Raw genomic sequence first — 13,488 nt, 5'->3', positions numbered from 1 at the left:
CTGCGGAAAGCGGGGCCACTTCGCCAAGGTCTGTAAGTCTCAACCTCGAGCGGAGTGCAGCGCTGCGGGTGAAACGTGGGGGCCGCCATCTTGCATGCCGGGATGTGGGCGGCCATCTTTGTCGACGTCAGCACGCCCCGCCCCCGATCCTCGGATGCTGACCGGGTACCCCGGATGTGAACGGCCATCTTTGTCGGCGTCAGCATGCCCCGCCCCCGACCCTCCGATGCTGACCGGGAACCCCGACGGCGATCCAACTCTGGCCACTGTGACTCTCGACCAAAGCGCCCCACACCAGCTTGCAAGATCCATGATGGACATCCAGGTGGAGGGGCATTGGACTGGATGCCTGTTTGACACGGGCAGCACTGGGAGTTTTATTCACCCGGACACAGTGCAACGCTGCGGACTTGCAACGCGGCCGGTCAGTCGGAGGTTCCATTTGGCCTCTGGGTCGCAGTCCGCAGACATCCGGGTGGGTTGTGTAGCGACTTTGGTGGTGCAAGGCACAGTATATCGGGACTTTGAACTGCTGGTCATGCCTAATCTGTGTGCACCTGTGCTATTGGGGCTGGACTTCCAGAGCCATCTCGAAAGTGTGACTATGGTATACGACGGGCCCCTCCCACCACTCACTGTCAAGAATCCTCAGTTTTGTGGGACTTCTTCACATACCCCGCTACTGACCACACACACACACGGACACACACATCCCATCCAGAACCAGGCCAACAGCTGCGCTACCGACACTTGCAGCCTCTCCACTCTCAAGATCCCTCCCCCACCGCTGTTCGCCAACCTGACCCCCGACTGTAAACCTGTGGCAACCAAAAGCAGGAGGTACAGCGCGGGGGACCGGGCCTTCATTCAGTCGGAGGTGCAGCGGCTGCTCAGGGAGGGGATCATTGAGCCGAGCACAAGCCCTTGGAGGGCCCAGGTGGTTGTTGTTCGGACTGGGCAGAAAAATAGGATGGTGGTGGACTATAGTCAAACCATCAATAGGTTTACGCAGCTTGACGCATACCCCCTACCCCGCATCGCGGATATGGTCAACCAGATTGCTCAGTATAAGGTGTACTCGACAATAGATCTGAAATCCGCTTATCACCAGCTCCCCATCTGCCCAGAGGACCGCCCCTACACCGCCTTCGAGGCGGGCGGCCGGCTCTATCACTTCCTGCGCGTCCCTTTCGGTGTCACGAATGGTGTCTCTGTCTTCCAGAGGGAAATGGACCGGATGGTGGACCAGTACCAACTGCAGGCCACATTTCCCTATCTGGATAACATCACCATCTGTGGTCATGACAGGCCAGATCACGACGCCAACCTCCAACGGTTTCTCCAAGTGGCCGCAGCTCTGAACCTTACTTATAACAGGGACAAGTGTGTTTTTGGTACCACCCGCCTTGCTATACTTGGGTATGTCGTGGAAAACGGGGTTATTGGGCCTGATCCCGAACGTATGCGCCCCCTGTTAGAGCTCCCTCTTCCCACCACTCTCAAGGCCCTCAGACGGTGCCTGGGGTTTTTTTCCTATTACGCCCAATGGGTCCCCCATTACGCAGACAAGGCTCGCCCCCTGGTCAAGTCTACCTCGTTTCCCCTCTCTGCTGAGGCCTGCGCGGCCTTCAACTGCATTAAAGCGGACATTGCCAAAGCTACGATGCATGCAGTGGACGAGACCGCTCCCTTCCAAGTGGAGTGTGATGCCTCCGATTTCGCTCTGGCTGCTACCCTTAATCAGGAAGGCAGACCAGTAGCATTCTTTTCTCGCACCCTCCAAGGCTCTGAAATTCGGCACTCCGCGGTGGAGAAAGAAGCCCAGGCCATAGTGGAGGCTGTTAGGCACTGGAGGCACTGCTGGCAAAAGATTCACTGTGCTGACCGACCAGCGCTCGGTTGCGTTCCTGTTCAGCAACTAACAGCGGGGCAAGATCAAAAATGATAAGATTTTGCGGTGGAGGATAGAACTCTCCACCTACACCTATGATATCCTGTACCGGCCTGGCAGACTCAATGAGCTCCCTGATGCCCTATCCCGGGGAACATGTGCTAGCACACAGCTCGACCAGCTGTACGCCCTTCATGCACAACTTTGCCATCCGGGGGTCACCCGATTTTACCATTTTGTGAAAGCTCGGAACCTGCCGTACTCCCTGGAGGACATCAGGACGATGACCAGGGACTGCCAAATTTGTGCCGAGTGCAAACCGCACTTCTACTGTCCTGACACGGCCCAACTTGTCAAGGCCACCCGCCCTTTTGAACGCCTGAGTGTTGACTTTAAGGGCCCCCTTCCCTCCACTGACCGCAATGTCTATTTTCTCAGTGTTATTGACGAGTTCTCACGGTTCCCCTTTGCCATCCCCTGCCCCGACACCACTGCCACGTCCGTCATAAAAGCCCTGCGCCAGCTCTTCACTCTGTTCGGGTATCCCTGCTATATCCACAGTGATAGAGGGTCCTCCTTTATGAGTGAGGAGCTGCGCCAGTACTTGCTAGCTAGGGGCATTGCTACCAGTCGGACCACGAGTTATAATCCCCGGGGTAATGGCCAGGTAGAGCGGGAGAATGCCACAGTGTGGAAGGCCACACTTTTAGCCCTTAAGTCCAAAGGGTTGCCGGTCTCTCGATGGCAGGAGGTCCTCCCTGAGGCACTGCACTCTATCCGCTCTCTGTTATGTACGTCCACCAATGCCACCCCTCACGAACGCCTATTCTCTTTTCCCAGGAAGTCTGTCACTGGGACCACCCTACCAGTTTGGCTGACGTCCCCGGGGCCAGTGCTGCTCCGGAAACATGTGAGGAGCAATAAATACTCCCCGCTGGTGGAGAGGGTTCACCTTCTCCATGCGAACCCCCAGTATGCTTACGTGGTCTTACCTGATGGGCGGGAGGACACGGTCTCCATCCGCGACCTGGCACCCGCAGGTGCAGCAGACCACTACCCTGAAGGCTCTCCGGTAACTGTGAACCCTGCACCAGAGGTGACACCGTACTCACCAGGCCCTACACAGACTCCTCACGACACTTGTATACCGGGCGTTTCGTACGCATTTATACCAGGCGCCTCGCACATGCATGAGGGATCACCGGCGCCTAGTGGGCAAGAACACGCGCAACCCCCGTCCCCTGTGCAATCGCCAATGTTGCCGGCACCTATGCGGTCACAGCCGGTGCTACGTAGATCGCAGCGACAGATTCGACCGCCTGATCGGCTTGACTTGTAAGAACCTTCGCTACATGAGGACTTTTTCAAACGAAGGGGGGGTGAATGTGGTGAACTATGTGCCTGTCGGGACACGCCCCTGCTGACTGCTCCTGTGGCTCCTCCCACAGGCCCCTGTATAAAGGAGACCTGCGGCCTGAAGATCGGCCTCAGTCTCCAGGACCTTGTATGATAGACACTCACTCCTGGTTCCTTCTTCCAGTCAATAAAAGCCGATATCTCGCCTACGTCTCAGTGTGAGTTATTGATGGTGCATCAAGTTCACAGACACAGAGCCAGTTCAGTACTGAGGTGAGTACAGGCCACAGACACAGAAACTGTTCAGTACTGAGGTGAGTACAGGCCACAGACACAGAGCCAGTTCAGTACTGAGGTGAGTACAGGACACAGCCACAGAGACAGAGTCAGTTCAGTACTGAGGTGAGTACAGGCCACAGCCGCAGAGCCAGTTCAGTACTGAGGGGAGTACAGGCCACAGCCACGAAGCCAGTTCAGCACTGAGGTGAGTACAGGCCACAGTCACAGAGCCAGTTCAGTTCTGAGGTGAGTACAGGACACAGACACAGAGCCAGTTCAGTACTGAGGTGAGTACAGGCCACAGCCACAGAACCAATTCAGTACTGAGGTGAGTACAGGTCACAGACACAGAGCCAGTTCAGTACTGAGGTGAGTACAGGCCACAGCCACAGAACCAATTCAGTACTGAGGTGAGTACAGGTCACAGACACAGAGCCAGTTCAGTACTGAGGTGAGTAGAGGCCACAGTCACAGAGCCAGTTCAGTACTGAGGGGAGTACAGGCCACAGTCATGAATCCAGTTCAGTACTGAGGTGAGTACAGGCCACAGACACAGAGACAGTTCAGTACTGAGGAGAGTACAGGCCACAGTCATGAATCCAGCTCAGTTCTGAGGTGAGTACAGGCCACAGACACAGAGACAGTTCAGTACTGAGGTGAGTACAGGTCACAGACACAAAGCCAGTTCAGTACTGAGGTGAGTACAGGCCACAGACACAGAGACAGTTCAGTACTGAGGTGAGTACAGGCCACAGTCATGAATCCAGTTCAGTACTGAGGTGAGTACAGGCCACAGGCACAGAGCCAGTTCAGTACTGAGGTGAGTACAGGCCACAGCCAAAGAGCCAGTTCAGTACTGAGGTGAGTACAGGACACAGTCATGAATCCAGTTCAGTACTGAGGTGAGTACAGGCCACAGACACAAAGACAGTTCAGTACTGAGGTGAGTACAGCCACAGAACCAGTTCAGTACTGAGGTGAGTACAGGCCACAGGCACAGAGCCAGTTCAGTACTGAGGTGAGTACAGGCCACAGCCAAAGAGCCAGTTCAGTACTGAGGTGAGTACAGGACACAGTCATGAATCCAGTTCAGTACTGAGGTGAGTACAGGCCACAGACACAGAGACAGTTCAGTACTGAGGTGAGTACAGCCACAGAACCAGTTCAGTACTGAGGTGAGTACAGGACACAGCCACAGAGCCAGTTCAGTACTGAGGTGAGTACAGGCCACAGCCAAAGAGCCAGTTCAGTACTGAGCTGAGTACAGGCCACAGCCACAGAGACAGTTCAGTATGGAGGTCAGTACAGGCCACAGACACAGAGCCAGTTCAGTACTGAGCTGAGTACAGGCCACAGCCACAGAGACAGTTCAGTATGGAGGTCAGTACAGGCCACAGACACAGAGCCAGTTCAGTACTGAGGTGAGTACAGCCACAGAGCCAGTTCAGTACTGAGGTAAGTAGAGGCCACAGCCACGAAGCCAGTTCAGTACTGAGGTGAGTACAGGCCACAGTCACAGAGCCAGTTCAGTTCTGAGGTGAGTACAGGCCACAGACACAGAGCCAGTTCAGTACTGAGGTGAGTACAGGCCACAGCCACAGAGACAGTTCAGTACTGAGGTGAGTACAGGCCACAGTCACAGAGCCAGTTCAGTACGGAGGTCAGTACAGGCCACAGACACAGAGCCAGTTCAGTACTGAGGTGAGTACAGACCACAGCCACAGAGCCAGTTCAGTACTGAGCTGAGTACAGGCCACAGCCACAGAGACAGTTCAGTATGGAGGTCAGTACAGGCCACAGACACAGAGCCAGTTCAGTACTGAGCTGAGTACAGGCCACAGCCACAGAGACAGTTCAGTATGGAGGTCAGTACAGGCCACAGACACAGAGCCAGTTCAGTACTGAGGTGAGTACAGCCACAGAGCCAGTTCAGTACTGAGGTAAGTAGAGGCCACAGCCACGAAGCCAGTTCAGTACTGAGGTGAGTACAGGCCACAGTCACAGAGCCAGTTCAGTTCTGAGGTGAGTACAGGCCACAGACACAGAGCCAGTTCAGTACTGAGGTGAGTACAGGCCACAGTCATGAATCCAGTTCAGTATTGAGGTGAGTACAGGCCACAGACACAGAGACAGTTCAGTACTGAGGTGAGTACAGGACACAGTCATGAATCCAGTTCAGTACTGAGGTGAGTACAGGCCACAGACACAGAGCCAGTTCAGTTCTGAGGTGAGTACAGGCCACAGACACAGAGCCAGTTCAGTACTGAGGTGAGTACAGGCCACAGCCACAGAGCCAGTTCAGTACTGAGGTGAGTACAGGCCACAGTCATGAATCCAGTTCAGTATTGAGGTGAGTACAGGCCACAGACACAGAGACAGTTCAGTACTGAGGTGAGTACAGGCCACAGCCACAGAGCCAGTTCAGTACTGAGGTGAGTACAGGCCACAGCCACAGAGACAGTTCAGTACTGAGGTGAGTACAGGCCACAGCCACAGAGACAGTTCAGTACTGAGGTGAGTACAGGCCACAGCCACAGAGACAGTTCAGCACTGAGGTGAGTACAGGCCATAGACACAGAGACAGTTCAGTACTGAGGTGAGTACAGGCCACAGCCACAGAGACAGTTAAGTACTGAGGTGAGTACAGGCCACAGTCATGAATCCAGTTCAATACTGAGGTGAGTACAGGCCACAGACACAGAGACAGTTCAGTACTGAGGTGAGTACAGGACACAGCCACAGAGCCAGTTCAGTACTGAGGTGAGTACAGGCCACAGACACAGAGCCAGTTCAGTAGTGAGGTGAGTACAGGCCACAGACACAGAGCCAGTTCAGTACTGAGGTGAGTACAGGCCACAATCATGAATCCAGTTCAGTACTGAGGTGAGTACAGGCCACAGACACAGAGCCAGTTCAGTACTGAGGTGAGTACAGGCCACAGTCATGAATCCAGTTCAGTACTGAGGTGAGTACAGGCCACAGACACAGAGCCAGTTCAGTACTGAGCTGAGTACAGGCCACAGCCACAGAATCAGTTCAGTACTGAGGTGAGTACAGGCCACAGACACAGAGTCAGTTCAGTACTGAGGTGAGTACAGGCCACAGACACAGAGTCAGTTCAGTACTGAGGTGAGTACAGGCCACAGGCACAGAGCCAGTTCAGTAGTGAGGTGAGTACAGGCCACAGACACAAAGACAGTTCAGTACTGAGTTGAGTACAGGCCACAGCCACAGAGCCAGTTCAGTACGGAGGTCAGTACAGGCCACAGACACAGAGCCAGTTCAGTACTGAGCTGAGTACAGGCCACAGCCACAGAGCCAGTTCAGTACGGAGGTCAGTACAGGCCACAGACACAGAGCCAGTTCAGTACTGAGGTGAGTACAGGCCACAGACACAGAGTCAGTTCAGTACTGAGGTGAGTACAGGCCACAGGCACAGAGCCAGTTCAGTAGTGAGGTGAGTACAGGCCACAGCCACGCAGCCAGTTCAGTACTGAGGTGAGTACAGGCCACAGACACAGAGTCAGTTCAGTACTGAGGTGAGTACAGGCCACAGGCACAGAGCCAGTTCAGTAGTGAGGTGAGTACAGGCCACAGACACAGAGCCAGTTCAGTACTGAGGTGAGTACAGGCCACAGCCACAAAGACAGTTCAGTACTGAGTTGAGTACAGGCCACAGACACAGAGCCAGTTCAGTACTGAGCTGAGTACAGGCCACAGCCACAGAGCCAGTTCAGTACGGAGGTCAGTACAGGCCACAGACACAGAGCCAGTTCAGTACTGAGGTGAGTACAGGCCACAGCCAAAGAGCCAGTTCAGTACTGAGGTGAGTACAGGCCACAGTCATGAATCCAGTTCAGTACTGAGGTGAGTACAGGCCACAGACACAGAGTCAGTTCAGTACTGAGGTGAGTACAGGCCACAGGCACAGAGCCAGTTCAGTACTGAGGTGAGTACAGGCCACAGACACAGAGCCAGTTCAGTACTGAGGTGAGTACAGGCCACAGCCACAGAGACAGTTCAGCACTGAGGTGAGTACAGGCCACAGCCACAGAGCCAGTTCAGTACTGAGGTGAGTACAGGCCACAGCCAAAGAGCCAGTTCAGTACTGAGGTGAGTACAGGCCACAGTCATGAATCCAGTTCAGTACTGAGGTGAGTACAGGCCACAGCCACAGGCCAGTTCAGTACTGAGGTGAGTACAGGCCACAGCCACAGAACCAATTCAGTACTGAGGTGAGTACAGGCCACAGTCATGAATCCAGTTCAGTACTGAGGTGAGTACAGGCCACAGCCACAGAGCCAGTTCAGTACTGAGGTGAGTACAGGCCACAGACACAGAGCCAGTTCAGTACTGAGGTGAGTACAGGCCACAGCCAAAGAGCCAGTTCAGTACTGAGGTGAGTACAGGCCACAGTCATGAATCCAGTTCAGTACTGAGGTGAGTACAGGCCACAGCCACAGAGCCAGTTCAGTACTGAGTTGAGTACAGGCCACAGACACAGAGCCAGTTCAGTACTGAGCTGAGTACAGGCCACAGCCACAGAGCCAGTTCAGTATGGAGGTCAGTACAGGCCACAGACACAGAGCCAGTTCAGTACTGAGGTGAGTACAGCCACAGAGCCAGTTCAGTACTGAGGTAAGTAGAGGCCACAGCCACGAAGCCAGTTCAGTACTGAGGTGAGTACAGGCCACAGACACAGAGCCAGTTCAGTACTGAGGTGAGTACAGGCCACAGACACAGAGCCAGTTCAGTACTGAGGTGAGTACAGGCCACAGACACAGAGCCAGTTCAGTACTCAGGTGAGTACAGGCCACAGCCACAGAGCCAGTTCAGTACTCAGGTGAGTACAGGCCACAGTCATGAATCCAGTTCAGTATTGAGGTGAGTACAGGCCACAGACACAGAGACAGTTCAGTACTGAGGTGAGTACAGGCCACAGCCACAGAGCCAGTTCAGTACTGAGGTGAGTACAGGCCACAGCCACAGAGACAGTTCAGTGCTGAGGTGAGTACAGGACACAGCCACAGAGCCAGTTCAGTACTGAGGTGAGTACAGGCCACAGCCAAAGAGCCAGTTCAGTACTAAGGTGAGTACAGGCCACAATCATGAATCCAGTTCAGTACTGAGGTGAGTACAGGCCACAGACACAGATTCAGTTCAGTACTGAGGTGAGTACAGGCCACAGCCAAAGAGCCAGTTTAGTACTGAGGTGAGTACAGGCCACAGACACAGAGCCAGTTCAGTACTGAGGTAAGTACAGGCCACAGCCACGCAGCCAGTTCAGTACTGAGGTGAGTACAGGCCACAGACACAGAGCCAGTTCAGTACTGAGGTAAGTACAGGCCACAGCCACAGAGACAGTTCAGTACTGAGGTAAGTACAGGCCACAGCCACAGAGACAGTTCAGTACTGAGGTAAGTAGAGGCCACAGTCATGAATCCAGTTCAGTACTGAGGTGAGTACAGGCCACAGACACAGAGCCAGTTCAGTACTGAGGTAAGTACAGGCCACAGCCACGCAGCCAGTTCAGTACTGAGGTGAGTACAGGCCACAGCCACAGAGACAGTTCAGTACTGAGGTAAGTACAGGCCACAGCCACGCAGCCAGTTCAGTACTGAGGTGAGTACAGGCCACAGCCACAGAGACAGTTCAGTACTGAGGTGAGTACAGGCCACAGCCACAAAGACAGTTCAGTACTGAGTTGAGTACAGGCCACAGACACAGAGCCAGTTCAGTACTGAGCTGAGTACAGGCCACAGCCACAGAGCCAGTTCAGTACGGAGGTCAGTACAGGCCACAGACACAGAGCCAGTTCAGTACTGAGGTGAGTACAGCCACAGAGCCAGTTCAGTACTGAGGTGAGTACAGGCCACAGCCACAGAGCCAGTTCAGTACTGAGGTGAGTACAGCCACAGAGCCAGTTCAGTACTGAGGTGAGTACAGGCCACAGACACAGAGCCAGTTCAGTACTGAGGTGAGTACAGGCCACAGTCATGAATCCAGTTCAGTATTGAGGTGAGTACAGGCCACAGAGCCAGTTTAGTACTGAGGTGAGTACAGGCCACAGTCATGAATCCATTTCAGTACTGAGGTGAGTACAGGCCATAGACACAGAGACAGTTCACTACTGAGTTGAGTAAAGGCCACAGCCATGAAGCCAGTTCAGTACTGAGGTGAGTACAGGCCACAGTCATGAATCCAGTTCAGTATTGAGGTGAGTACAGGCCACAGAGCCAGTTTAGTACTGAGGTGAGTACAGGCCACAGTCATGAATCCATTTCAGTACTGAGGTGAGTACAGGCCATAGACACAGAGACAGTTCACTACTGAGTTGAGTAAAGGCCACAGCCATGAAGCCAGTTCAGTACTGAGGTGAGTACAGGCCACAGACACAGAGACAGTTCAGTACTGAGGTGAGTACAGGCCACAGCCACAGAGCCATTTCAGTACTGAGGTGAGTACAGTTCACAGACACAGAGACAGTTCAGTACTGAGGTGAGTACAGGCCACAGTCATGAATCCATTTCAGTACTGAGGTGAGTACAGGCCATAGACACAGAGACAGTTCACTACTGAGTTGAGTAAAGGCCACAGCCATGAAGCCAGTTCAGTACTGAGGTGAGTACAGGCCACAGACACAGAGACAGTTCAGTACTGAGGTGAGTACAGGCCACAGCCACAGAGCCATTTCAGTACTGAGGTGAGTACAGTTCACAGACACAGAGACAGTTCAGTACTGAGGTGAGTACAGGCCACAGCCATGAAGCCAGTTCAGTACTGAGGTGAGTACAGGCCACAGTCATGAATCCAGTTCAGTATTGAGGTGAGTACAGGCCACAGAGCCAGTTTAGTACTGAGGTGAGTACAGGCCACAGTCATGAATCCATTTCAGTACTGAGGTGAGTACAGGCCATAGACACAGAGACAGTTCACTACTGAGTTGAGTAAAGGCCACAGCCATGAAGCCAGTTCAGTACTGAGGTGAGTACAGGCCACAGACACAGAGACAGTTCAGTACTGAGGTGAGTACAGGCCACAGCCACAGAGCCATTTCAGTACTGAGGTGAGTACAGTTCACAGACACAGAGACAGTTCAGTACTGAGGTGAGTACAGGCCACAGTCATGAATCCATTTCAGTACTGAGGTGAGTACAGGCCATAGACACAGAGACAGTTCACTACTGAGTTGAGTAAAGGCCACAGCCATGAAGCCAGTTCAGTACTGAGGTGAGTACAGGCCACAGACACAGAGACAGTTCAGTACTGAGGTGAGTACAGGCCACAGCCACAGAGCCATTTCAGTACTGAGGTGAGTACAGTTCACAGACACAGAGACAGTTCAGTACTGAGGTGAGTACAGGCCACAGACACAGAAACTGTTCAGTACTGAGGTGAGTACAGGCCACAGACACAGAGCCAGTTCAGTACTGAGGTGAGTACAGGACACAGCCACAGAGACAGAGTCATTTCAGTACTGAGGTGAGTACAGGCCACAGTCATGAATCCAGTTCAGTACTGAGGGGAGTACAGGCCACAGCCACGAAGCCAGTTCAGTACTGAGGTGAGTACAGGCCACAGACACAGAGCCAGTTCAGTACTGAGGTCAGTACAGGCCACAGACACAGAACCTGTTCAGTACTGAGGTGAGTACAGGCCACAGACACAGAACCTGTTCAGTACTGAGGTGAGTACAGGCCACAGACACAGAGCCAGTTCAGTACTGAGGTGAGTACAGGCCACAGTCATGAATCCAGTTCAGTACTGAGGTGAGTACAGGCCACAGACATGAAGCCAGTTCAGTACTGAGGTGAGTACAGGCCACAGCCACAGAGCCAGTTCAGTACTGAGGTGAGTACAGGCCACAGCCACAGAACCAGTTCAGTACTGAGGTGAGTACAGGCCACAGACACAGAGCCAGTTCAGTACTGAAGTGAGTACAGGCCACAGCCACAGAGCCAGTTCAGTACTGAGGTGAGTACAGGCCACAGACACAAGCCAGTTCAGTACTGAGGTGAGTACAGGACACAGCCACAGAGACAGAGTCAGTACTGAGGTGAGTACAGGGCACAGACACAGAGTCAGTTCAGTACTGAGGAGAGTACAGGCCACAGCCACGGAGCCAGTTCAGTACTGATGTGAGTACAGGACACAGCCACAGAGACAGAGTCAGTTCAGTACTGAGGTGAGTACAGGCCACAGACACAGAGCCATTTCAGTACTGAGGTGAGTACAGGCCACAGCCACAGAGCCAGTTCAGTACTGAGGTGAGTACAGGGCACAGACACAGAGTCAGTTCAGTACTGAGGAGAGTACAGGCCACAGCCACGGAGCCAGTTCAGTACTGAGGTGAGTACAGGCCACAGCCACAGAGCCTGTTCAGTACTGATGTGAGTACAGGCCACAGCCACAGGCCAGTTCAGTACTGAGGTGAGTACAGGACACAGCCACAGAGACAGAGTCAGTTCAGTACTGAGGTGAGTACAGGCCACAGACACAAAGCCAGTTCAGTACTGAGGTGAGTACAGGCCACAGACACAGAGCCATTTCAGTACTGAGGTGAGTACAGGCCACAGCCACAGAGCCAGTTCAGTACTGAGGTGAGTACAGGCCACAGCCACAGAGCCTGTTCAGTACTGATGTGAGTACAGGCCACAGCCACAGGCCAGTTCAGTACTGAGGTGAGTACAGGCCATAGCCTCTTAGCCAGTTCTGTACTGAGGTGAGTACAGGCCACAGACACAGAGCCAGTTCAGTACTGAGGTCAGTACAGGCCACAGACACAGAACCTGTTCAGTACTGAGGTGAGTACAGGCCACAGACACAGAACCTGTTCAGTACTGAGGTGAGTACAGGCCACAGACACAGAGCCAGTTCAGTACTGAGGTGAGTACAGGCCACAGTCATGAATCCAGTTCAGTACTGAGGTGAGTACAGGCCACAGACATGAAGCCAGTTCAGTACTGAGGTGAGTACAGGCCACAGCCACAGAGCCAGTTCAGTACTGAGGTGAGTACAGGCCACAGCCACAGAACCAGTTCAGTACTGAGGTGAGTACAGGCCACAGACACAGAGCCAGTTCAGTACTGAGGTGAGTACAGGCCACAGACATGAATCCAGTTCAGTACTGAGGTGAGTACAGGCCACAGACACAGAGCCATTTCAGTACTGAGGTGAGTACAGGCCACAGACACAGAGCCAGTTCAGTACTGAGGTGAGTACAGGCCACAGACATGAATCCAGTTCAGTACTGAGGTGAGTACAGGCCACAGACACAGAGCCAGTTCAGTACTGAGGTGAGTACAGGCCACAGACATGAATCCAGTTCAGTACTGAGGTGAGTACAGGCCACAGACATGAATCCAGTTCAGTACTGAGGTGAGTACTTTTTGTCCAGGAGCCCGATGGCTGCAGACCACAGCCAGAGACAGTTCTGTACCTAGGTGAGTTAACAAATTAATCCCTCAAAAAGGTGGCATCCCTGGTTAAGGACCCCCATCTCCGACGATGTGCTCTGTTCTTATTGCTACCATCAGGGAAAAGGTATAGGAGCTTAAAGACATACGCATTGATTCCAGAACCACTTCTTCCCCCCAACAATCAGATTTCTGAATGGACTATAAGCCCATGAACTCTACATCACTATTTCCCCCTCTTTTTGCAGTACTTATTTAATTATTTTTTAAATGTTATAATTATTATTGTAATTTATAGTTTTTAATTTATTGGATAGCGCAATGTATTGCTGTTGCAAAGCCACAAATTTCACAGTATGTTGCAGTGATATTAAACCTGATTCGGATTCTGAGTGAATCTGGTCCAGGACTCCTTCGAGTGCTAGGCAACAGCATCTCACGTACAGAAGTCTGCAGCGTCACCCGCCTGATGTTAGTAACAAGGGAGGAAGACAGGTCAAGCACAGGCAGGTGGAAATGGCTCAGTGGTGGATCCTGGCTGACGTG

The sequence above is a fragment of the Hypanus sabinus genome, chromosome 2 (genome assembly GCF_030144855.1).
Source record: "Hypanus sabinus isolate sHypSab1 chromosome 2, sHypSab1.hap1, whole genome shotgun sequence".
NCBI classification, from domain to species: Eukaryota; Metazoa; Chordata; class Chondrichthyes; order Myliobatiformes; family Dasyatidae; genus Hypanus; species Hypanus sabinus.
Note: the sequence above shows the minus strand (reverse complement) of the source record.